Source organism: Saccopteryx leptura, chromosome 2 (genome assembly GCF_036850995.1).
Source record: "Saccopteryx leptura isolate mSacLep1 chromosome 2, mSacLep1_pri_phased_curated, whole genome shotgun sequence".
In the NCBI taxonomy this organism is placed as follows: domain Eukaryota; kingdom Metazoa; phylum Chordata; class Mammalia; order Chiroptera; family Emballonuridae; genus Saccopteryx; species Saccopteryx leptura.
Window position 1 is genome coordinate 269,804,407 of NC_089504.1, and position 25,205 is coordinate 269,829,611.

The window sequence follows — 25,205 nt, forward strand, 5'->3', positions numbered from 1 at the left end:
GAGGAACGCAGCTCTGCGACCCACTCTGGGCTATAGTCACTGGAGGTTGTTTGAAACCATGAACTTTGTGGTCGTTTGTTGCAGCAGAAATAGGAAACCGATACAGTTACTCTTTCATCAATTTGCCTATACATCTATGCCACCTGTCATTTGACACAGAAGAGCTGAATACCTGCTTTGTGCCAGACCTAGTATTATATGCTGAGAATACAATATAACGAATAAAAACAGTTATTGCTGGGGGAGGTGTGACAGGGGAAAGGGAGAAGGCACCAGTCCTGGACACGTGGAAGTGCAAAGGTTGTGAGGGGCCAGACGTGTGGGCTGTCTACAGTTGAGGCTGCTTTCTCTAGCAACGTGGAGCCATTGTTCATGACCCGATCTGCATCTGCCTTGGTGTGGAAATGGAGTGACAGTGAAGGCCGGGGGCCACGGGGGGCTGCTGCCTTTTTCTGAGTGAGAAACGATGAGGGCCAGAACCAGGGGAGGGCAGTCAGGAGGCAGGTCTGGGGATATTTGGGTGGTATTTCAGAGGAATTGATGGGGTTTTGTGATCAAAATTCTGTGTTAGCTGCTGTGCAGAATCCAAGATGACTCCACTCCAAGATGACTCTGAGGACGGATGACTCTAAGCTCAGTGCCTGGCACACAGTGGATAAGAAACAATTGTCTTGAATTGAATTGTGTGGCAAGGAGACAATGGAGTAGATCATCACTGGGAGGGAAGGATGATGCCAGTGATTCTGAATAGTGGAGGAAAATAAACAGAAGAATAAGTGTGTGTGTGTGTGTGTGTGTGTGTGTGTGTGCGCGCGCGCGCTCACACACAGGAAGAAAGGATGCACCCTGGTTACCCTGCATGATTTTTGCTGCTCATTTTGATCTGAAACCGCGTTCAGAGAGTGAATTTAGAAAACTGTATGACCACCTTGAAGATGCCAGGTTTCTCTCAACGGCATGCTTAGCTGCTGTTTTGATCTGAAATGTTTTTGGGCAGGGGAGGGAGAACAAGTGGTTTGTGCTGATTTGGGGTGCACTTGCTGCATCATTCCGGAATGAGGGCTGAGCCTCTGTTTTCTCCATCTATCCACCCACCCCCTTTGCTGTGGGCTAGCCTGACGTCTGAGGTCGGGAGTGACATATACCCTGGCATTGTAGGAGGCTACAGAGGCTGCCCTCGCCCAAGACCCTCCACAGCAGCCACATGGGGTGAATGTTTGCTATATTGGAGGGGCACTTAGGATCTCTGCTCCACCAAGTGGCCTCCCAGTTCCACCACACTGATGGGAGAACACACACCAGTATCTAGCCGAGGCCCTGAAGTTCTTGTTTCCCATCAGCCGTGCTCTGAGGCATATTGACTGTGTCCCTGGGATGACAGAACAGGGTCCATGTGGGCAGACAGAACTTTTCTTGGATTTGTGTTTATATGGAACATTGTTCTAACAGCTAGGAAGTGTGACTTCGTAGACCACGGAAAGGGGAAATTAATTTGGGAAATTCTGGGTTAAACAAATGTACTTAAGTCTGTAAGACTTTCCAGAAGAGTTATCCTGCAGGCAAGCCTTGTGTATGTCTGAGAGAGGGGTCAAGGTTCTCCTAAGCATATTTGACTCCAGAGCACGATAAACACTGTGTGAAAAAGTGTCCCCTGAACCAGGGGTTGGAAAGTGTTGACCTACTGAAGCAGAGGGGTCCACGGTATATTCCTAGCACACTCAGCAGGATGTAACAAAGACATTCAGCCATTGTTCATCTTCACATCTCCGACGGGCATGACTCACTAAAGCAGGGGTCGGGAACCTTTTTGGCTGAGAGAGCCATGAACGCCACATATTTTAAAATGTAATTCCATGAGAGCCATACAACAACCTGTGTACGTTATGCATTATCCAATAAAAATTTGGTGTTGTCCTGGAAGACAGCTGTGATTGGCTCCAGCCACCCGCAACCATGAACATGAGCGGTAGAAAATAAATGGATTGTAACACATGAGAGTGTTTTATATTTTTCACGTTATTATTTTTTAATTAAAGATTTGTCAGCGAGCCAGATGCAGCCATCAAAAGAGCCACATCTGGCTCGCAAGCCATAGGTTCCCGACCCCTGCACTAAAGACAGGCAGAAATGGGAATGTGACGGATCTTTTTGCTCTGACACTTTCAGTTTGGATTTGAACTCACTTTGCTGAGGAGCCAGGGTATACAATAGTTATCAATCACTGCCCCTCTGGTCTTCGTTCTCTAGCTTATCACACTTGGAGTTTCCTTGTCTCCCCCATCCCCCAAATGGCTTGTTACAATGAAACAATTCATGTTGGTTTTCTTCTTTAAAAAATGTTTGAAAACTATGGTGAAAACACTCATTGATTTCCTTTGGCTGATGGAGCATAGTACTGTAACCTCCGGTTGTTTAAGTTCAGCTTCTCTTTATCCCCTGGGACTACAATACTCAGTATTTTGTAGTCGGCAGGGGTCTTTGTCATCTATAGTTTTATTTGATCCTCAAAACACCTTTATAAGGAGATGATGAAACCCCATTGTCTTAGTCTGTTTTGACTGCTATAACAAAAACCACAGACCAGGTGCCTTAAAAACAGCAGAGATTATGTTCAAAGTTCTGAAGGCTGGAAGTCCAAGTTCAGGGGTCAGCATGGTGGGGTTCTGGCTAGGGCCTTCTGGGCTGCAGACTGCTGACTTCTTGTTGTGTTGTCATGGGGGAAGCGGCAAGAGAACTCACTGGAGCCTCCTTTATAAGAACACCTACTTTTCATCCTCAAGACCTAATTTCCTCCCAAAGACCCTCACCTCCTAATGCCATCACATTTGGCATTAGGTTTTAACATGTGAATTTTGGGGGGAATGCAAGCATGCAGTCTATAGTTTGTAGAAAAATAAACCAAACAACAAATTTGGATGCCTAGTTTGTGCCTGGTATCTGGCGAAATGTTTGACTCACCACAGCGAGTTCATTTAAAGCTCCTGTGAACTCCCTTTATTAGAACATGTTATCTTCATGTTGGAAATAAAGAACTGGAGGCTTAGAGAGTGAAGTAACTTGCCCGAGCTCACATAACTTAGACGGGAAGTAAGGTCTGGTCTTTCAACCTACCTACATCTACACTGCTCACAAAAATCAGGGGATATTTTATCACTTCATATTCATTTTGAAATATTCCCTAATTTTTGTGAGCAGTATATTTACATCCCAAATCCACACTCCGCCCACTCTGGTATCCTTAAAGAGGAGCTGAGGCCCAGGACAGCTAGAGATTTGCCCAAGTTCACATAGCAAATTCAGGGGAGTTCTGGGATTAGGACCTAACTCACTTGACTTTTAGTCCAAGAGCCTTTCTTGTACATCCTTTTGCCAGGTCACTGGAAGGCATTTTTAAGAATAAAGAATGACCTGTGAAATGTCCCTGATGGCAGCAATAATAACAATGGCATGAGAGCATCGGGGGAAGAGGAAACAGCAGTGGCTCAGAGTCCCCATCCCTCAACGCCCTCTGTGCTGCATTGCGGAGGGGATTCTGCATTGCGGAGGGGATTCCGCATTGCTGAGGAAAATGCCACCCATTTTCACTCTCACAGGTAAGGGACTGGGACTAGACTTACGGAGTTTGGACTCTTCTCACCAATTCTTTTCACGGCCAAAAAGAAAATAGAGCCAATTCTACCTCCCCCTCTAGGGATGCTTACTGTTTCTGCTATTGAAATAAATATGATTCCATGACATTTACTGAGCTTCTCCTCTGGGTAAAGCTACCCTGGTGGTTGAATCCCTGTGCGGTGTCAGGGGACAGCAGTGGAGGTGAGTGGGACACATTTTCTCAGAGCCTGCAGTCCAAATGGACCGGTGGGGTGTGAGAAGCAGTACTGCAGAGGCACAAGCTGGCAGGAAAGCGAGAGGGAGACACTTCAGGAGTCTGAGGAGGAACTCTGAGCATCTAGCAGGCCGTGTTCACTGCAGTCACTCAGAACAGTTACTGGCGGCATCGTGCCTGCAGTCACCTGGTACTGAGTTCATCAGGGACACTTACTGTGTAGTTCCTAAAATACAATAAAAGTAGGGTGAATTTTTTTTCCACTTTCCCAAACCCACAGCTTTTTAAAAGCTTTCCTTAAAACTAGATTGGAACAAAGAAAACTCTTATCCGCAGTTTCGCTCTTTGCAGTTTCCATTATCCATGGTCAACTGTGATCCAAAAATATTAGATGGAAAATTCTAGAAATAAACATTTCATTCTAAATAGCATGATGAAATCTTATGTGTTCAACTCCATCCTGCCTGGGACATGAATCATCCCTCTGCCCAACATCTTCACACTGTATGCTACCTGCCGGTTAGTCTACTAGCCTGTTAGCCCCTGAGAATCCCAGTGCTTGTTTTACTTCGTAATGGTCCCAGAGGGCAAGGGCAGTGATGCTGCCAATTCAGGTAGGCCAGACAGAAGCCATAAAGTACTTCCTTTAAGTGGAAAGATGAAAGTTCTTAATTTAATAAGGAAAGTAAACATGCCCACACACCTAGTAAAGCCACTGTAACATGCCCAGCAGTTTTTCTGTGATTCAGAGCCCCCAGACCTTAGCTGAGGTTGCTAAGATCCATGGTATGAACGAATCTTCTATCCATGGAATTGTGAAGAAGGAAAAAGAAATTCATGCTAGTTTGCTAGAGAGAGAAAGAGAGAGAGAGAGAGAGAGAGAGAGAGAGAGATCACATTCACATAACTTTTATTACTATATAGGGTTATCATTTTATTATTAATTATTATGGTTAATTTTTTACTGAGTCTAATCTTTAAAATAAACTTTATCATAGGTATGTATATATAGGAAAAAACATAACACATAGATATAGGGTTTGGTACAATCCACGGTTTCAGGCATCCACTGAGGGTTATAGAACATACCCCCACAGGGAAGAGGGGACTGCTTTTTGCTTCCATCTCCTGATTCCCCTCTGAGAGCTCCTTGATCCACATGAGACAGGGAGTCACGTGAAAGAGAAGAGTGGTTTGATCTCCCCTGGGCTGCTGAGTTTCAGCCTTGCTCCCCGGAGCCAGGAGTGCATGCCGGCATTCATCGTAGGCTCCCCGTGTCCCTGCTGCCCCTCCCCCTCTGTGGCGCAGTGGTGGGTGGAGTCTGAGCGTGTCCCCTGTGCAGGGTGAGGGCTTGTGGGAGTGATAAGGAAGATCACCCTGATTCTTTCCTTCATTTAGGCCAGTTGTAGTTAACCTGGTCCCTACCGCCCACTAGTGGGCATTCCAGCTTTCATGGTGGGTGGTAGCGGAGCAACCAAAGTATAAATAAAAAGGTAGATTTAACTATAGTAAATTGTTTTATAAAGATTTATTCTGCCAAACTTAGTGAAAATCTGACATAAAGTACTTGGTAAGTAATTATTATTATATGCTTTAACTTGCTGTAACTCTGCTTTATAAATTTTATAAAGTAAAGTTACTTCCCTACTTTAAAAATCACCATTATGTGGAACTGGTGGGCAGTTAGAAAATTTTACTGCTAACAGAGATACAAAAGTGGGCAGTAGGTATAAAAAGGTTGACTACCCCTGATTTAGGCTCTGAGAGTTGGACAGAAAGAGAGTCATCGGAAGGGGAAGTCTAATAGCTGGAGAACGGCCCCACATCACGGCAGCGGAACCTTTTCCCTCCTTTTGGTGCATTATTACATACTGCTCACAAAAACTAGAGGATATTTCAAAATGAGTATGAAGCAATAAAATATTCCCTAATTTTTGTGAGCAGTGTATAATTCCTGTACTAGTTTTATCCACTATTGAATGAGGATCTTTAAGTCAGGACTTACTTGTATGATTAATAAAAATATTGAAGATAATGAGGAAATTAGAGAAACGGGTTCGAAGAAAAAAAAAGGCACTCTATAAATCTAAAGCAGTTACAGCCTCTTGGGTTACCAATTCCGAGGGGCGCATCCACATTGGCCACGCTGATGTGTGCCAGTACCCAATAATTCTCCCTCTTGCACATTTAGGCTTCCAGATCATTAGGCTGGGAGAAGCAAGTTCTTCCCCGGAGAAAACACAGAGTTACTACTCCACTGTTCCCCCAGCCCCGCCACTGACTCAGGGAATCTCTGAGAATCTCTGGAAGGGACTTTAAAAGTCATTTAGTCCAGCTGCCAGTATAGACTCTCGCTAAGCAGGCCAGTGGGAATATAAAGTAAAAGTGCAGTTAACTCTCAATTATTTGGGTGCAGATTGTCCACAGACAGCGAGGGAAAAGATTTGTGCATTTGGAGGCAGCGATCGGGTCTCGTCTTGTCTGTTCCTTCTCCAAGCTAGACAACCACAAATCATTTCAGTGTTCCTTAGAGGACTGATTCCCAACTTTTGAAAAGCACACAAAAGGGAAGCCATCTCATCTAACTAGGTTGAGGCTGCCTTCATTTGCATTCCAGAAACTTTTGGCTGTTCCCCGTTCCGAAGGGATTGACTGCATTTGAAATCAGATGACAGAGGAATTGCTCTCCCTGAGGTTAGTCGTCAGCCATCATCCTGGTGCCCAGAGACCGCTAACCGCCAGTGCCTTAACGACTAGCCACCACTGCACAATCACGGAAATGAATTAAATTATTAATTTCAATGGTGCCCCATGGTGCATTTATGAATTCCACCATCTGGGGAACATAAATATGGAGGTCCGCATTATAAACTTGGAGGCATGGTGCTCGGTGCCAAGGGCTGTATCTCTGAAGGCAGTAAAGATTTTTCAAGATGCTGTATATGGAGCGACAAGCTGTGCATTTGGGAGAAGGTTCTGTCCCTAGGTCTCTATTAGCTTTACCATTTATTGAAGTCTTTCTTCTCCCTTATTTTTTAGCCAGTTCCTATAAATAGAGGTGATGTGTCAAGTCTTGTCTTTGCAAGGGAACAGGATGGTGAACGAAATAGAACTCTGAAGTATCTAGTTATTCTGCCCCTTTACTATTCATTGAATTTCCTTTCATGCTCCCCCAAAATCTCATCTCTTACTGACTAGCTTCAAATATGTAAAAATCTCTGTTAGTAAGTTCTTCATACTGAGACAGCTACTCTTGGGTTTTGAATGTTTTCAAAAATCTGCCTAGAACTTTAAGACAATTGTTCCAGAAGCAGAGGGGGTAGAGGTCCTGGGGTGGTGTGAAACCTACTCTAATAAAGTGGATTTAACTTTCCTTCGTTATGTGAAACATTTGGCCAGATGTTGGGGTTCAGCAAGCCTACCCTGTCTGCCATCTGTGAAATCCCCATGGGCTGGCGAGAGAGGGGCACTTCTGAAGAGCGTATGTAAATGACTCCCATGGAGCCCTGCAGGGACACCATAAGCCACCTTCTTCCTACAATGGATTACCAACTCAAAGCTAAGGAACAGCCCACACCACAACTTCCTAATATCCAGAACAACCAGATTTCTAATGCCTGCGGTCGCTTCAGGTACAGAAGAGACGTGCAGAGCCTCCTGCAGGGTAAATAGTTCTGTGGCGTCGGTGGTGGTATGCAGCTCTGTCTTCTTATTATCTGTGTCTCCAGGGCTTCGATGTCATTTTTTTGTGTCTTGACTGGTCGATGACGAACATGGCTGTTGCATGACAGGGCTGCTCCCTTCAGGGCCTCTGCATGTGCATTTCAGCTTGCTCAGTCCTGTAAATGAAAGCCATCCTGCGAGCTGGTGTGATTTCTAATTGAGACTGAGGGTGCACTCTGAAGGTCCCCCCCCTTGTCCTCCATGCTGCCACCACCAGTTGCTGGCGTTTGCTGGCCATTAGGTGAAACATAGCTTTGGTATGCGAGGTTAAGCGGCAATATTTGGGGAGAGCATATTTTTAGCAGCTGTCTTTTAGGTTGATTCCCTTCAATTTCCTGTAGAGCCAAACATCAGGGTGGCTTGAGATATGGTGATCTGAAGCTTTGGGACTAGGTGGTATGTTCCTAATTAGAATTTCATTTCTCCCTGGTTTCAGATGCCATTCCATCACTTCGTCATATTAGCTTGTTATTAGCCATTCACAACAAGAGAATAAATAGAACCCGCAAACTACGATGGATTTAAATGAAACTTCTGATCGTCATGGCAAGGTCCTTGCCAACAGCCTCCTTTTCTGTTCCCAGACTGGAAACGCAAAATGTTCATCAATTGGAGGAGCTGGACCTCCTGGGACTCCCATGTCCCGTGTTTATTAATGACAATGAAGATCCCCAAATCAGTGACTTACGCAGTTAAGCCTCAGTATCCCCAACCTCTGTGGGAGTTAGTAGACTGGAATAAGTACAGACTCAATAGTGATGATACGGAGGAAATGCACTGTAGTTGGAGTCAGTGGAAAGAGAAAACAAATGTTTCTGGTCTCAGGAGAATCTGTTTGCTATTATGAAGGAGAAGAGGAGAAGCCACAGTGAGCATGAGTTCAGTAGCTGGGAGAGATTATGTAAAATTGTCATAAAAAAACAAGAGATGATCAACACAAAAGACCCTGCAGCATTCTGCTGCCTTGCTCAGCCTGCCACCCCACCCGGGGGGACAAACAGTCCACATTGCTTTTGAGGTGGAAATCTTGACTGGCCCCTGCTCTGCTCTGGGAGGGGATGCCGGTGAGCCTGGAGGAACCAGTGTAACTGCTTTAGAGCCTGAGTTTGTTTCCCACTCAGACAGGGGAGAAAACTTCTCTCACACAAAGAACTAAGAAACTTCCTGCTCTGAGGTGCACCTGTCACAGCAGCAATTCTTGGTAATTGCAGGGTTTCTTTTCTCTTTGGATTGTCAGGGTAGCTCACCCTATACCACCAGCAGCTCCACACTGAGAAGCCAACCCCCTCCGAGGCTTAGGTCAAGTGGGCTGCCCAAAGCCATGCTGGAGCCCGGGTAGACCGCAAGCCCAGTGAGCCTGGCTCCCTGCCAGAGACGATGCCTGTCCCCTACAGTCTCCTTGAATCTCAATATCTGGATAGACACTGTGTGACACTGCCTTGCAGCAAATAAAGGGGATGAAGAAAACCAGCATTTCTTTCTGAGATGAAAGCGTGCGTGCCATCAAGGGGCGGGGGACAGGAGGAATTGTAGGAAGAAGAATCCCTGGGAAGGTTCAAAAGTATGTGGGTTATACCTTCAAGGACAAGTAGGACGAGAGGGAAGAAGATGTTTTCTTACTTCTTGGGCAATATCTAAACAGACCTTGATCTCAGGAAGGGAGATTGGCTCTCTGAGTGAGAACCAGCTCTAAATTGACACATCACTTCTGGTTCAAGGGTAATTGCTTACCCAGGTGACACCCTTTTAGGTGAATTCTTCTTTAGAACAAGGTTTGATGCTCACAAAAATTAGGGGATCCGGGACCATGCAGATACTCCAGTACTTTCAGCCTTTTGTATAGTGTATTTTCACCAATGAGATAAAGTTGGTTTTGTATCTCATTTGCATAATTGAACAACTTTCTTTGACTTGTCTTTTGCTTTTCTGATGTACTTGTTTAATAAAAAAAAAATCAAATGCTTCTTTTTTTTATTGCTTCATACTTATTTTGAAATATCCCCTAATTTTTATGAGCAGTATATTTAGGGGCCAGAGGATAAAGAAACTATACAGCTCTATGGAGAATTTTTTAGGGGAATCTAAATAAAATCCAGAGGATTCACACATTGTTAGGCTCTGAGACAGCGATGTGTGTGTATATGGTCTATTGTTGAGTACTTTCAGAAACAACATCCTTTAAGGGACCAAGGGAAGCAAGATTGGGCAGAGGGGGAGTGGAATTGTGGTACAGATATTAACAGAGGCTTGGCTAACTTCATAGTGAGCGCTTGCGTTAGGATGGCTCTTCAGAGTCGTCCTGAATTGAGACAGGTGTGCCAGGAATTTTGTACTTCCTGGTTGTGGGGAGCAGGAGGAGTTCAGCAGAAGCCAGTCAACAGGCAGCTCTGGCAGCAGCTGGGGGCCGCCCCTGGTGAAGGGGTGTATCCTCCATGCGGCGGCCCCCTGTAGTTCAGGGCAATTCCCAGGGAAGACCTCAGCTGTGAACCATGAGAAGCCAACTCACAATGACTGGAGGGATCAGTGTTTTGGTCCTCTATGACTGCGTGTGTTTGTAATAAACTTAGAGAGTAAATGTGCCCAATCTGGGACTAGCTCCTCCAGGATTCTGTATGGCCTTTATGGGATACTATGGGATACTTTATGGGCCTTTATGGGATAAAATGAGGATTAATGGGACCAACTACAGTTCCTACTGCTGACTATAGTTAGTTTGGAGGTCACAGATGATACTCATGATCTCCATCCTCTCTACCCATTTCTTACCTCCCCTTAGTATCAGCACCTATGCCCTTAGTTGGCACCTAAGTCTAGGTGGCTTATCTGATGGAATAACCCAGACCCTCATTTCTGAGAGGTCTGAGTCCTTGTCACCATGTCCTTTTCAGACCATGACTACTGCCCTTATCTCTTTAAAAATTTTCTTTTTATTTATTGATTTTTTTAAGCAAGATAGAAACATTGATTTGTTGTTCCATTTATTTATGCATTCATTGGTTGATTCTTGCATTTACCCTGACTGGGGATTGAACCTGCAACCTTGGCATATCAGGACAACCTCTAACCAACAGAGCTACCCAAACAGGGCTGCCCTTGTCTCTTTGTATAAAAATTAGACAGTAGAGTAGGAAAAAGTTCTCCAGTGGATCAACTCAGTGTCAGACATATTTCTTCTTGTCCCCATTGTAGAAACTCTACCTCTCTCACAATCAGGGCCATTTAGTCACCCCTTTTCTTGTCTGCTTGTCTCCAGGTACGAAGGTCCTGAAGATACCAGGCAGCAGTTATATCTTAAAGTTAAATGGCATTCTCACTGTGTCCTTAATCAAAGCACCCCCCCTCTGGAAACCAGGACCTCTAGACCCATGGAACCTTCCTCAAGTGGGCCACCAGAAGAGGTAGTGAGCAGGGCTACTCCTATTCCACTTCCTGGTCCCCATTCCTATGAACTCTCCCTGTCAACCATCTTATATCAATGGTTGTTGATATAAGATATGTTGTATAACTCACAGTGGAGGCTGGTGCCCCAACCTTGGTTTATTTATGAGTATTATGATCACCTTCAGTCAGAGTTAATATTAAGCATAATATTAAGGAGATAATTAAGTGACATAGTAAGTGGATGTCAGGAGATTAAACATCTGTAGTCAAGCTAGCCAAAGCCTTGCCAGCAGTATATGTGTTAATTTCAGTCAAGAAGAAGTGCTGCTCCATCCAGGGTGAAAGGCATTCGGTTTAGTCAGTTTACCACCATGTGGCTGGTTGGTCTTCTTGAGGGATGGTACCATGTAGGGGGCTCAGCACTGGTCTTTGTGATTGTCAAGTTGGACATTGGACAGTTGGCTTTGGTGAATGGGACCCAGACGGAAGGGCCCATGCATGGCTTCCATCCCTGTCACAATGGCTCTCTCATTCATGAACCCATCACACCAGGACTAGAGTGACTAATGACAGAAACTGGTTGGCATCGACTGGTGAGGTTGTTATGTTTCAGTTGGCTATTTAGTTGGTTATTGATTCCATGATGGTTACTCTCTGAAGGGCATTAACATACTCTAAAAACATGTTCATGTTTCATACCCATTCATCCTATAGGTCCATTTGCATGCTTCCTTCTCAGATTTTCTTGTTTCTGATCTTCCAAATTTCTTCATTCTATGTCCCTGTCCAGACAAGCCATTCATTGCTACTCACCAGTCTGGGTATATTCTTACCTTGGCTGACATCTCTTTCCATGCAGTTTATGAGTCGATAGATAACCTAAAGTTCTGCCTATTGGAAGGATTTCCCCTCGTTGCTGCAGGCCACCACCAAATGGGGCTGTAGTTCAGCAGGAGTTCTTTTTCAGCTTGCACCCATATACTGAGCCATCCATAAGCCAGTATGGCCTTTACCCATGACCAGCAGGTGGTCATAGGGACCTCCCATGAGATTATAGATGTGAGACAACAGTGGTGGGTGACACAGGCTTCTGGGCTACCTGCTTCTGCAGTGTGTACCTTCTGGCCCTGCTCATACCTAATCTTGAATGTTCTACTTCCATCTAATAATTGTTGGCTTTTATGCCTGACCAACCTATGACTTGGTGGGTCTGATAACACCCTTAGGATGGGTAGTTCTGGCTGCATGATCACTTGCTGTCTCATGTGGGTCCAGTAGCATGCAAGGAACATAAACACATATACACATATTCTCTCTTGCTCTTTTGGTTTCAGAAACAAATATTTTATTTCATCCCTGCCAGTTCCTGCTCATTCAGGTAGATGGACAAGATACTGTGGATACAGTAAACATATATATTCTATAGACTGCCCAGATGGTTCTCATCTCCTCAGACTATTGAGACAAAAGATAAGGGAGTTCATTTTGATTTGGGGCAAGACTATAAATGTATACAGTTGTCAGTCAATTTGAATTACTTCTAATTTGCCTTTCTGATAAAGAAGGAAAAGAGTTAATTCATTAGGTCAATGGCCTTATACTGTGCACCTGAAGCTATGTTACGCTTCTCTTTCTAGATACTACTCTGGTTACACAGTTCTAATTGGGGCTGCGACTTGGTTGAATTTGTGTGAGCTCTCACAATCCAACATGATCACTCTGGTTTTATTGTTGTTGTTGTTTTTGTTGTTGTTTATAAGGGCCATAAAATATGGTATGATAGAGACCACCACCCTTGCATGCACTAGGCTTTAGGAATGGCTTTACTCTTTGCCATTCCCATATAAGTAAGCCATATTATCTTTTATTTACTTCTGTGGCCTGGGGTGATAACAGTTTTAGAGCCTCCTGAATGGTCTTTTCCACAAAAGTTGCTTTTACCTCATAGGCCAAGGAGCCTATATGGGGGTTCTTCCAACTTCCTAGGGTGTCCATTCCAATTATACAATCAAGAATCAAGGAAATGACCACAAGTAGATTCATTGACCCTTTGTGAACCAGATCTACCTAGGGCTCCATTTATTGCCTGGCCCTCATAAGTTCCCACTCTAACAGGGGCCATGTTGATGCTCCGGACCTCCAGGTATCACCTCAGACCTTGTGTCTGGCAGCCCTCCAATATCTGGGCATTCTTATTTTCCTAATGCATGGTTACCAGTGGCCATAGATACCTCTATGGAAGGATTGGGGAAATAAATATTATAAACCTTTGCCGTTATGTTACAGGGTTCCTCCTTATGGGGCCTGGCCTCTCCTTTGGGCCATGGGCTCGAGTCCAGAAACGGGGCAAGAAATCATGACTTTTATGGGGGGGGATGACTACCTTCAATTTCTTGATTGTCTATCCTTGATTTCTTTGGTTGTATAAACTAGGAGTACCCAGTTGGCTGCTCCTACCATGTGCCCTAGGAACACCATATGTACTATTCATCATCTTACAGCTCTTTGTCCCTTGTCACCTTGTTGACCTGGATGCTCCTTATTATAATTGGACACACTTAGTTTCTGACAGTTACATGCAACTACCTGCCTTTTATTCCATGGCCATTCCATCATCCCACTGCTGTCAGGGGTCCCAGTCTCTACCAGCAATTCCTGTCATCTCCTCTGGTCAACAGAGGACAGCCACTAATGAGTTTCTCAATGACACTGGTGTCCCTCTCATTAATGCACCACCTATCATTTAGGACAAATGGAGAAGTATGCTCTGGATTCTTCCATTGAGTATTTGTTTTCCACAAACCTAGTGTTGGAAGCTAGGATCTTGAGGAAGCAGACTCTGAGATAGAGTGAAGTGCACGTGAAGTTTATTTGACATGCTCTTGGGATCAACAGCTGGGGGACAGGAGACAAAGGGTGGAGTTGGGCTCTGATGCAGTTTCCAAACAGGCCTCTGCTGTCTCCTCCTAGGGCCCTGAGGCGGGCCAGCCCTTCTGAGTCATCCTGAGTTGGAGCTAGTGGACCAACACCTACATTCCTGCCTCAAACAGTCGCTGTAGGCAGACTGCCCTTGGGGGCGGGGATGGGGGCATGGCCCCAGGAGCGGCAGCTCTGTTTAACTGAGGGCAGTTTCTGAGAGAGCAGACAGCTGAGAGCAGTCAGCTGGTGGTACTCCAAGCAGCTGGGAAATAAGCCCTTCGAGCCTAAAGAGGGATGAGGGCGGTGCACCCCAGCATCCGCAGCACCTAGTAAAGCCACTCTAACATGCCCAGCTCTCTGAGCCTTTTTGTCCCTTGGTCCACCATCTGCTACCACAGTCTGGGATTTCTACTTTACCAATTTGTGTCAAAATTTGGATTAAAAACATTTCTTAAAAATATTCAGATATTTGCAAATTGGAACGAACTAGCTAAGTGACTGATTGGCTTTTCCATTTGCACTTTTTAACTGAATTACATGATGTCTACCATATAAAAAGTTTATGAATTCTAGAACTTAAATTTTTATGTCTTAGAGTCAACAAACAAACTTCACCACAAATTGGGGCAGATTTTCTCTCAGTAAGTCCCCCGTGCTCCTTGAGAAAGGGGTCCAAATCTTCCTACACTCTCTGTAGGCCCGTGGCTAGTTCTCGGTCAGCACTGGCTGATGGAGCCGCTCTCTCCTTGCTCCTCAGCCCAAACCATCCAAGCTGGTAGCAGAACCCACACACATGCTGAGGGCTTGAGGATATAGCCCACATTTATCCCCCACTCCAGAAAGGTTCTACGCATTGAAAAAAATAACATTTATGCAAGACCACAAATTATTAGTTGTCCCATCAAATTGTTTCAATTTGAAAAGTTTAGTTCCCACTTTGCCCAGCAGTCTGCCCATGCTAAAAGTGCGCTACTCTTAGTTAGGAATACTATCCGCTCTGGCCCACTTCTCAGTTTCTTTGCCTCATGTCAAGTGTCCTTAACCCCACTTACGGGGACATCTCTCTCCCAAACTCCAGGACAAACCTTAAGCTTACCTATGAGAAATGTAGGAGGAGACAGCAGTTTTTTCTGATTCAAATCCCCCAGACTTTGGGCTACAAATCTGCCTGGATAGTTGACTTTGGACTTATTTCTGAGACTTAGGTTCCACATTGGCCCGAGGTCTGAGCTCTGGATCCTGTCATGTTCCCTGTCTCAGAAATGCGACCTGGGTCTGTCCTTCTGAGCGTTCATGCTGCTTTGCACACTTCCCCGGTTCTGTCGGACCCTCGGACCCTCCCACTGTTATTGACCTCAACTGGATTTCCCAGCAAAGCTCCCTTTTTTTTTAGACATTTTAAGTGTCTTAAAATCAATCTTTTGCCTAATTCCCCCCATTCTTCCTGTTGGATTTGACTTCTTTCAGGCCTGTTGTGGAATCTGGCCCTTGCCTTTCTGGTGCAAGAGCGGGATTTGTTCTGAACTTCCTCCTGCTCAGGGTGCCCTGGGCTTTTATACAGTGTATCCGTAAAGTCATGGTGCACTTTTGACTGGTCACAGGAAAGCAACAAAAGATGATAGAAATGTGAAATCTGCACCAAATAAAAGGAAAACTCTCCCAGTTTCATACCTATTCAGTGCAGTTCAATGTGGGCTTATGCACAGATATTTTAGGGCTCCTTAGGTAGCTATCCTGTATAGCCTCTACAGACTCGTCACTGACTGATGGCTTACCAGAATGGGGTTTCTCCACCAAACTGCCGGTTTCCTTCAACTGCTTATCCCACTGAGTAATGTTATTCCTATGTGGTGGCGCTTTATTATAAATGCATCGATATTCACGTTGCACTTTGGTCACAGATTCAAATTTAGAGAGCCACAGAACACACTGAACTTTCCTCTGTACCATCCACATCTTGACTGGAATGGTTGTGGGCTGCTCTGCTGTATACACGGTGTTACGTCATCATCTGTGCATGTGCACATGCTGACACATCATCCTACAGAAACTGGGAGGGGTTTTTTTTACTTGGTGCAGATTTCACATTTCTATCATCTTTTGTTGCTTTCCTGTAACCGGTCAAAAGTGCACCATGACTTTACGGACACACTGTATGTAACTTAACCATGTCTGGGATGTGATCAGAGCAAGGCTCAGCAAAGCTCAGTGGGTTCAGCGTGAGGTGCCCTGGCAACCTGACAACCAAGACCTGAAGTGGGAGGACAGGCAGGGAGTGGGCATGCCTGTAGCAGAGGTCTGGAAGAGAGCACAGTGAAGGTGTGACAGGCAGTGTGGCAAACCAGGAGAGATTCAGAGGGGTCTCAACTCAAGCCAGGTGTCAGGAGATGATGGCAGAGTACAGGTGGAGGCAGGAGATACCTAATGCCACATTGATAGTGATGTGATGGAGGGCTAGAGAGTGCTAGGCTGGAGTAAGGCCACGGCCCTACTCAGAGGAGAAACTGAGGCATGAACCCAGTTACATAGTCAAGGCCAGGCTCATAGGGAGTGCCTTATTAAGCACTTAGCTTCGCAGGAATTTTGCCAAGACTTCAGATACCTGGTCCCCACTCTTTAAAAGGTTCAGACACTGAAATACTTTCATCTCTAGTGAGATAGTCAGGATCAAGTGTGGAAAGAAACAACCCCCAATTCTCCATAACTTAAAACAGCAAGGGTTGATTTCCTGCCTACTCTACCACCTAGCAGTGGTGGTATATAGGGTCAGAGCAGCTCTGCTCCACATAAAGTTTCCTCAGGGTCCCAGACTGATGATGTGCCACCATTCTGGGGATGAAATCTTCCCAGGAGGCTCAGGTTTGCCTCTGGGTTTGTTGCTCCAAAGTCTAGAGAGTTGAATATAAGCCATTAAATGTTTCGGATTCTTCTACTCACATTTCATTCACCCAAACTACTCACATGGGCACACATTACAGGGCAGGCCTATTTAATCTCCTTAGACTAGCCTTAGAGAATGGGATGTTGGGACACTAGCAATGCCTATCAAGTTGAGTAGAAATTGACTCATAAACTAGGCTTTGCTATGTCTGTAAATTGTATGTTTGCTCTTAGTAGGAGGTGGGGGACATCTCATTATTATCTCATGATGAAAAGGTAAGATCTGAGGGAAAAAAAGGGTTAGCAGCTAATTCAGTAGGGTCAACAAGTCTTCTAGTGAGTAAAATATATTCTGAAATATAGTCACAATTTGGAGTCTCTGATTCACCTTTGAATGGGCCAACTCTAGCTTCTGGGCATGTGTCTTCTCATTCATTAATTAGTGCTTCCGGTAGTATGTGAGGACAATATAAAGCTAAACCAATGCATCAGAACTGACTTATTTTTTCCAGTAGAAAATACGTTTCTCTGAAGAACTGTCCATGCTCTAACTCTCCTTTTCCCCATTATGTAAATCACACCATGTGTGCACTGACTGTTCCTGCCCAAGGTTGTGGCCCGTGGCTATAGAAAAGCCCTATAACTGGTCTGGGAGTTGGGGCATCTTATTTGGTTTTATTAGCATCATGCTTTGACTGACTGACTCATTGTTGTATTCCAGGAGCTTCTTGATATAACTTCAGTTTTCTAAAAAAGGAATACAACTGATTAGATGCAATTCTATGTTTCTTTAAAAAAATCTGTAAACCATAATATACACAGATATGCTCACGCACACAGAGACACAAATCATAAAAACTTGCTACCTTTCAAAGAAGGAAGTTGTCCTTAATAGTTTAAGAACCACTTTGAAAGATTTCTATACTGTCATAGAGTAACAAGAGTCATTTCAATTGTAAAATGCATTGTGGGAATATCTCTGCCATAGGTCCTTTAGTGGACACTCAAAAGAAGTGTTCTACCCTCATACACTGTTGGTGGGAATGTAAAGTAGTACAACCATTATGGAAGAAAGTATGGTGGTTCCTCAAAAAACTGAAAATAGAACTACCTTATGACCCAGCAATCCCTCTACTGGGTATATATCCCAAAAACTCAGAAACATTGATACGTAAAGACACATGCAGCCCCATGTTTATTGCAGCATTGTTCACAGTGGCCAGGACATGGAAACAACCAAAAAGCCCATCAATAGATGACTGGATAAAGAAGATGTGGCACATATACACTATGGAATACTACTCAGCCATAAGAAATGATGACATCGGAACATTTACAGCAAAATGGTGGGATCTTGATAACATGATACGAAGCGAAATAAGTAAATCAGAAAAAAACAGGAATTGTATTATTCCATACGTAGGTGGGACATAATAGTGAAACTAAGAGACATTTATAAGAGTGTGGTGGTTACGGAGGGTAGGGGGGAATGGGAGAGGGATAGGGGGTGGGGAGGGGCACAAAGAAAACAAGATAGAAGGTGACAGAGGACAATCTGACTTTGGGTGGTGGGTATGCAACATAATTGAACGACAAGATAACCTGGACTTGTTATCTTTGAATATATGTATCCTGATTTATTGATGTCACCCCATTAAAAAAATAAAATTATATTAAAAAAAAAAAAAAAAAAAAAAAAAAAAGAAGTGTTCTATTCATAGGCAGAGAGCTTCAGGTGTCAGGGCTCAGAGTGTGGAAGGGTTTTAATGAAGGGGCTAAAGGTGGGGAATCATAACTGCCGAAGATTCAAGTTGTCTCGGACCCGACAGCCTTTGTGAGAACACACACTCTCTAGCACACGCCAGAACATCTGTCCAGGGTGGTGCTCCCAAAGCCTTCATCACCTTTCAGACTGGAAACCACAATGACAGCAATTCTTAATTATTTTTTATTTTTCAATTACAGTTGACATGCAATATAATATTAGTTTCAGGTGTATACCCCCGTGATTAGACATTATATAACTTACTAAGTGATCATCCCAATAAATCTCGTACCCATCTGACACCAAACATTGCTATTAGAATATTGTGGACTATATTCCCTATGCTGTACTTTACATTCCCATGATTATTCTGCAACAACCAATTTGTACTTCTTAATCCCTTCACCTTGGCAGTTCTTGTTAGACTGAGCCATGCAAGGAGGAAAGATTCTTAGAAATCGCCTGTGGATGTTGATACTGTACTGTGGTTATTTGACTGAAAAAGCATTCTTTTCTTAACAACCAGCAGTTGTAGGCTTTACTTGGCTCCAGGTGAAGAGGTGACTTCCCTCTTTGATTTGGTGTTCATAATTGGGCTGTCTGTTAGCGGGAGGTGGTGAGAAAACAATGCTAATGAGGTCAGAGGTTCAGTGCCCACGTGGGTCAGTTAGCTTTCTTTTGTTCTTTGGCCAAAAGTCTGTATCATCTAACTGTGTCCAGCTACTGTGATGATAATAGAGATTGGGAGAGAGTGAGGGAATGTGGATGACTCTCTAGTCCTATTCTTCCTACAATGGAAAACAACTTTAAGTTCATGTCCTTTTGCAGCAAAGCCATCTTCAGGGTTGAAGGACTTCCCATTAAGGAGCAGTAAGGAAAAAGAAAGGTAGAATTCCACAATGGTGTTAAGGAGGCTGAAGTTATCGGATCGATGCTCACAGCCAGAGCCTTTGCTTGGTCATTTATGCTAATGAGAAGACAGCAGCAGCAAAAATAATTATTACCCATGGCCAATTTTCATTTTCATATTAGCCAAAATTTCAGCACTTTCTAGACATTTGTGTAAGGGGTAAAGTGGATTGATTTGAGTTTTATATCGTTGTTTTTTTTCTCAGCCACTATCTACTGGAGATTCTAATGAGCAATGAAAAAATGCTCATAGACAGCCAGAAAGAGAAGCCCAAATATTCCCACAAGTCGGGTTCACCCTGAAACGACTTAGATCTGGCTTTTTAATCACAATTCACGATTCCCCATGCTATGCACTATTTTCTAGAATTACTATGCCTTCTGTAATGCTATGTAGCAATATGAATCAGAAAAGTCACTAACCCAGCATGATGTAAACTATGGGCTTCTATAAGTTCACCTTATGACTCTTTAGTTGTTTGTGTGTGTGGTGGCTGGGGGTACACGTGTATCTTTAGGAAAGTTTATTTACATGCTTATAAGCCTCAGTTTTTTTTCTTGTAGAATAGAAATACTAATGTTTATCTCACAGGGCTGTTGGAAGATTTACATGATAGAATATGAAGGAGTCTGGCAAGTCTAGTGTGGTTCCCTGGCAGAATGTTAAGTATTTTCCCTGACGACTAGAGTTCTTATTATCAACATTGCATATATTTATTCTAATTGTTTGGCAAATTTCCCCCACTTTATTGCAAAACCAAATGTGTAGAACATCCATTACTAATACGTCATTAGCAGATGCTGTTGGTTGCCTTTCTTTGTCCCCGGGCCCACCTGAATTCACTAGCAGCTATAATAGAAGGTTGGCATCTTCCCATCTCAAGGACCTGGGTCTCAGCTCTTCCTTTTCAAAAGCACTTAAAAAACCTAGAAGCCTAAGAGTTTATGCTCCTAGGGGTAACCTCAGGTTCAACCAAATGAAAGTTGCCTACCAGTGGGGTGATTCTGAGACCTATTCCATATGATGTCTCAGAAGATTATCAGCGGGATGCAGTGGCAGCTGTCCACAATGGAAACCCATGCATAATGCACCCTGTTTTTACTTTCTTCCTTCTCTGTCTCACCTTCCCCATTTCCTCACTTGTCATTTCCGGATTAATTTTGCATATATTGAATAAATTCCTAGCCCCCAATTTCTTATCTCCGGGTTTCCTTTTGGGAGAACCCAAACTAAAATGTGTACCTCATAGGATTTTTATTTATTTTTTAATGTATGTGCAGTTAAGTTAACTCTATATTATAGTGTGAAGTTCTTTGGGTCTTAACAATGTGTGTATTCATATCACCACCACTGCAATCAGGACACAGAACAGTTTCCTCACCCTAAAAATACCCTCATACTGACCCTTTATAGTCAAACCATCCCCTTCCACCCTCTGACCCACATAGGGCATCCATCCCTATAAGGGTCCTTTTTCAGAATGTCATTCATTGTGTAACCTTTGGAGACGGGCTTCTTTTCTCAACATAATGCCTTTGAGATTCATCCGCAGTGTGTGTGTATCACTAATTCATTCCTTTCCATGCTGAGCAATGTTTCATTGTCCGAACGTAAGACAATTTGTTTGTCAATTCATTTGTTGAGAGACATTTGGATGGTTTCCAGTTGTCAAAGATTATGAATAATGCTGCTCCAAATATTCGCGTAGGTTTTAATTTCTCTAGGGTCAATACTGAGGAGTGGATTGGCTGGGTCATATGGTGAGTTTATTTATAATTAAACATATATAAAATTATGTTTAATTTTATTTTAAAAACTGCCAAACTTTTTCAGAGTGACTGTACATTCCCACTAGCAAAATGTGACAATTCCAGTTGCCCTACATCCTTACTCAACTTGATATTGTCATAATTTTTATTATTTTAACCACTCCAATCAGAATGTAATGATAGTTTTCTTTTGTGCTTTTAATTTGCATTTCCCTAATGGCTAATGATATTGAGCATTTTTTATGTGTTTATTTGCCCTTTTTTTTCTTTGCTGAAGTATCTGTTCAAATCTTTTGCTCATTTACTTTATTTTCTTGACTATTGTTTTGAGAGTTCTCTGTATATTCTGGATACAATTCTTTTATCAGATATGTGATTTGTCAAATATGTTTTTCTGGTCTGTAACTTGTCTTTTCATCATTCTGTCAATCATAGGGTTTCTACAAGGACTGTTGAGTTTATACACTAATTCCTTTCAAACCAAATAGACATGCTATACACATGTCAACTGGGGAATGCAATAGGAGAAAAGTTCGGCTTGAGACTCAAGACAGAACTGAGCTCAAATCCTGGTTCACTCACCCACTAACTGCTTTGCCATGGACTATCCTATTTACTTCCTCATCTATAAAGTACAGATAATAATAGTACTTACCACACAGGGTTACTGTGAGAGTTAAATGAGATACTGTCTGCCAAGGCATGGTAAATACTTAACACACTGTAAACCTTTATATTTGTACTGCTATGTTCTGTTTTATTGCCAAGCCTTTGCATAAGCCGCTCCCTCTGCTTGGATTCTCCTGCCTGTCCTTTACCTCTGGCTTTCCCACTCTCTGGCTTCTGAAGGTGATTCCTGTTTGGGGGCTTTGTTTGACATCTCCAGAGTGGACCAGGTCCCCTCTTGGCACTCCCACAATATCCTTTCCTCACCTCGTTCACCCTGTGTTTTAAGCACAGTGAGCTGTGTGCAACCCAAGGGCAAGGCTAATGTTTTTATTATCTAAAATAATTCCAGGTCGTGTTTGATGAATGAATGAATAAATAAATGAACGAATTCATCTCATGCTTTGTCTGAGAGTTCCAATTAGACATCCCTCTGAGTATTGCCAAATTCAGTCCCTTTAAAGCAGCCTTAAACACCCTGGATGGATGTCTCTGACTTTCCCCAGGACGTGCTTACAATCAGCCAGACAGACACTGCATCTTTGACAAGTTGGATGCCGAGTGGAGAAACTTGAATGCTTTGCATCTATTTACTTTTAGCACATGCCATAAAAATTAAAAATACATTGTGCCACAAGTGCCGTATTTAGTGTCTCACTTTAATTACATTCAAGTGTGTTGCTAAATAGTCTTGAGAAAACCTTAATGACCAGCTGTTCTACCCTTTTCCCATATGTCAGCAATGGTTCTGAAATCACGTTCTGGGACAGTAAGGTTGTGTAATTAGTCAGTGTATAGTTAACACTTCTAGATTTTCCCCTTAAACTGTGGACCCTTTACTCTAACATATTGTGTGATTTTGCTGGTTTGGCGCAAATCGATTCAATGACATGCCAAACCACAACTGAGATGCAGACTCCATCAGACTTGTTATCATTGCATCATTATTTCCTCATATCTTTTTCATCATCAGGATGGCATGCTTTTGTGCGTGTGTGTGCTATGCAATATTCAGCATGTTCAGCTGACAAATAAACTTAGTAAAGAGGGCTGTAAATTTTTAATATTCCCTTCATAATGCCATTTATCTCATTAGAATTAGATGGGAGAGTGGCTTTTGCATCCTTTTGAACAAAGAGCTGTCACTCAAATACACAGCAACCATTTAAGGAAACAAAACAAAACTAGAATTCCCCAAGGCCGTAATAGAAGCGAGTATTTTACATTGCTTCCAGTGAGAAAGTAGGGATTTTTATCTGCCCTAAACTGGATTTGGGAAATAAAAGAAGTTGGTGGTTATTTTGAAAATAAGTCATTAGTTACTTGCAATTTCAGACTCTGAGCTTAATGTATTGTTTTGAAATCACAGTAATATTTTATTTAATTGAATTTAGCTAATTCTTTGATTTTCTTTTTTAGTGTTGACAAGAGGCTGAAATAGAAATATAAAATAAGGAAATGGGGAAAGATCTATCTATTAATTTAATATTCTTTGGTTCTTTCTCTTTTTCTCCCCCAAAAGAAAATGTCCTTGACATCGACCCAAATTACAAGTCAGAAACGTACCTCTGATTTCTGATGGAGAATTGGCCATATAAATACATTAAGACAAAGTCATAGCTGAAGCTTTCTTCAGCCCAAAAGCATCAAATTCATTTTTGAAAAAGGCTGAGAGCTTCGCTGTTCTAAGACCAATTTACAACATATTTTTTTTTCTTCTAAGCATGAATTTCCAATGACTTATTTAGATGTAAGCACTGACAGCTGTAATCATGTCTTAAATCTTGCTTTGTATCCTTAGTTATAATGTTGTTCAATTAATATTCAGAATAATGGAAGTGATGTGCCGTTTTGAAAAAGACTTGAATACAGTCCAATACTTTGGGAAACGATCTCTCGAGAGGATTAATCAGCATTTAAAACTTGCATTAATAAAAATCTGATCTTTGGCCGTGTGGCATGCATAATACTTTTCATTTTTAAACATTTAGCTTCATAATACAGCATCTTTTGTCCCGATTTTTAAAGGATTTTAACATTGAGCTCCTTCAGATCAATCCTGCCTTGACCCTTGTACATAATTGGACACTTGCAATTTAAAAATATAAGAATGCTCTTTTTGCATGGTGCTCTGAATTCTATTTCCATTATTGAAGATAAGGACACTAGTGGACTGCAACTTAGTACTTAACATTTCTGTTTCTCCCCCCAATTTATATCCAAAGAGTTTTGAACCTTTCTTCAAACTTCAATTATCCAAACCTAGTCCTTGAGAGAAAAAGAATTAAAAACTATGTTTAAATAATGAAAAAAGATCAATGCTACTAGGCTCTTTTGCCATAAGTGGTATATATTGAACAATATAAAATTTAATGGTCTCTTTTTGTGTTTAAGCAGGAATAAATAATACTGAGTTATTTACATGTAAACAAAGATGTCGGTTCTAGATTTAAAATAAAATGATGTGATGCAGAATGAACTGGGGAACAGTGGACTAAGGGCTCTGTTCGGCTTATAGCTAAATGAGATTGTAATCAATTATAGAAACAGAAGAAAGATGATTGCGAAGGCAGAACAGAAGAACATCGCTGTTTTATCCTAGCAGAGTAATTGGTTGCCTTACAACCAGAAATAAAGCCAAGTGAGCACAAGCTCATGGTGGTCTTTGCTTCCTTAGACGTGCAGCTTGCTCTCCGGCCCAGGACCAGCTGCTTTCCTTTGGCTGATACCCCGTCTGGCACTACTGGCCATCAGGAGTGAAAAGGGTCTCCTTCATGGTGTGAAAGTGGCCCAGGAGCATTTTATGCCTCCCCTTGTATGATTTCTGGTTTCCAGAAAGGGAAGCCACAGAATCGTTGTCGGTGTTTCCACGATAAAGCGGTAGAAACCATGCAGCGGGTTCCCACCTCTGCTGGGCCTTAGGAGGGCTCTGTGGTGCAGGCAGCCACTGGGCATGCGTGCTTCTTGCAGGACTCTCATTAGGAGCCTGCGCGTGTAGTGGTGCTGGTTTCTGTGGGCGGGAGCTTTGCTCAACTGGGCCCTGTTTCTAGCAGCAAAGTCTCTGCTGTGCCTGGAGCAGCAGCCTCTTTCGGGCTCCTTGAAGCCCCAGGACTGGTCTGAGATGGAGAGTGAGGGAAGTGCAAGAGGGCACCCGAGACCCTCGGAAAGGTGGAGGGCAGCTGTCCGCCAAAGGAGCGACAGTGGACGGCAGGGATAGGGTGTGTCAGCTTCCAAAAGGACAGGTTGCCAAGAGAACGAAAGCATTTCTTTACGGTACGACAGGGCAGTGAACTGTTTGCCTCATACGTAAAGCTGAGGGCATGTTATGTCAATGAGGATGCCAAACACAGCAAAGCTCTCCATACA

General features: G+C 43.1%; 1 long non-coding RNA gene across 1 annotated transcript; it reads left to right on the forward strand.

Annotated features, from left to right (window-relative positions):
* Positions 1 to 6,446: 6,446 nt before the first annotated feature.
* Positions 6,447 to 9,471, forward strand: LOC136390797 (uncharacterized). Its single transcript, XR_010748767.1, has 3 exons — positions 6,447 to 6,520; positions 7,226 to 7,490; positions 7,986 to 9,471. It is a non-coding gene; the product is annotated as an uncharacterized lncRNA (long non-coding RNA).
* The last annotated feature ends 15,734 nt before the right edge of the window (positions 9,472 to 25,205 follow it).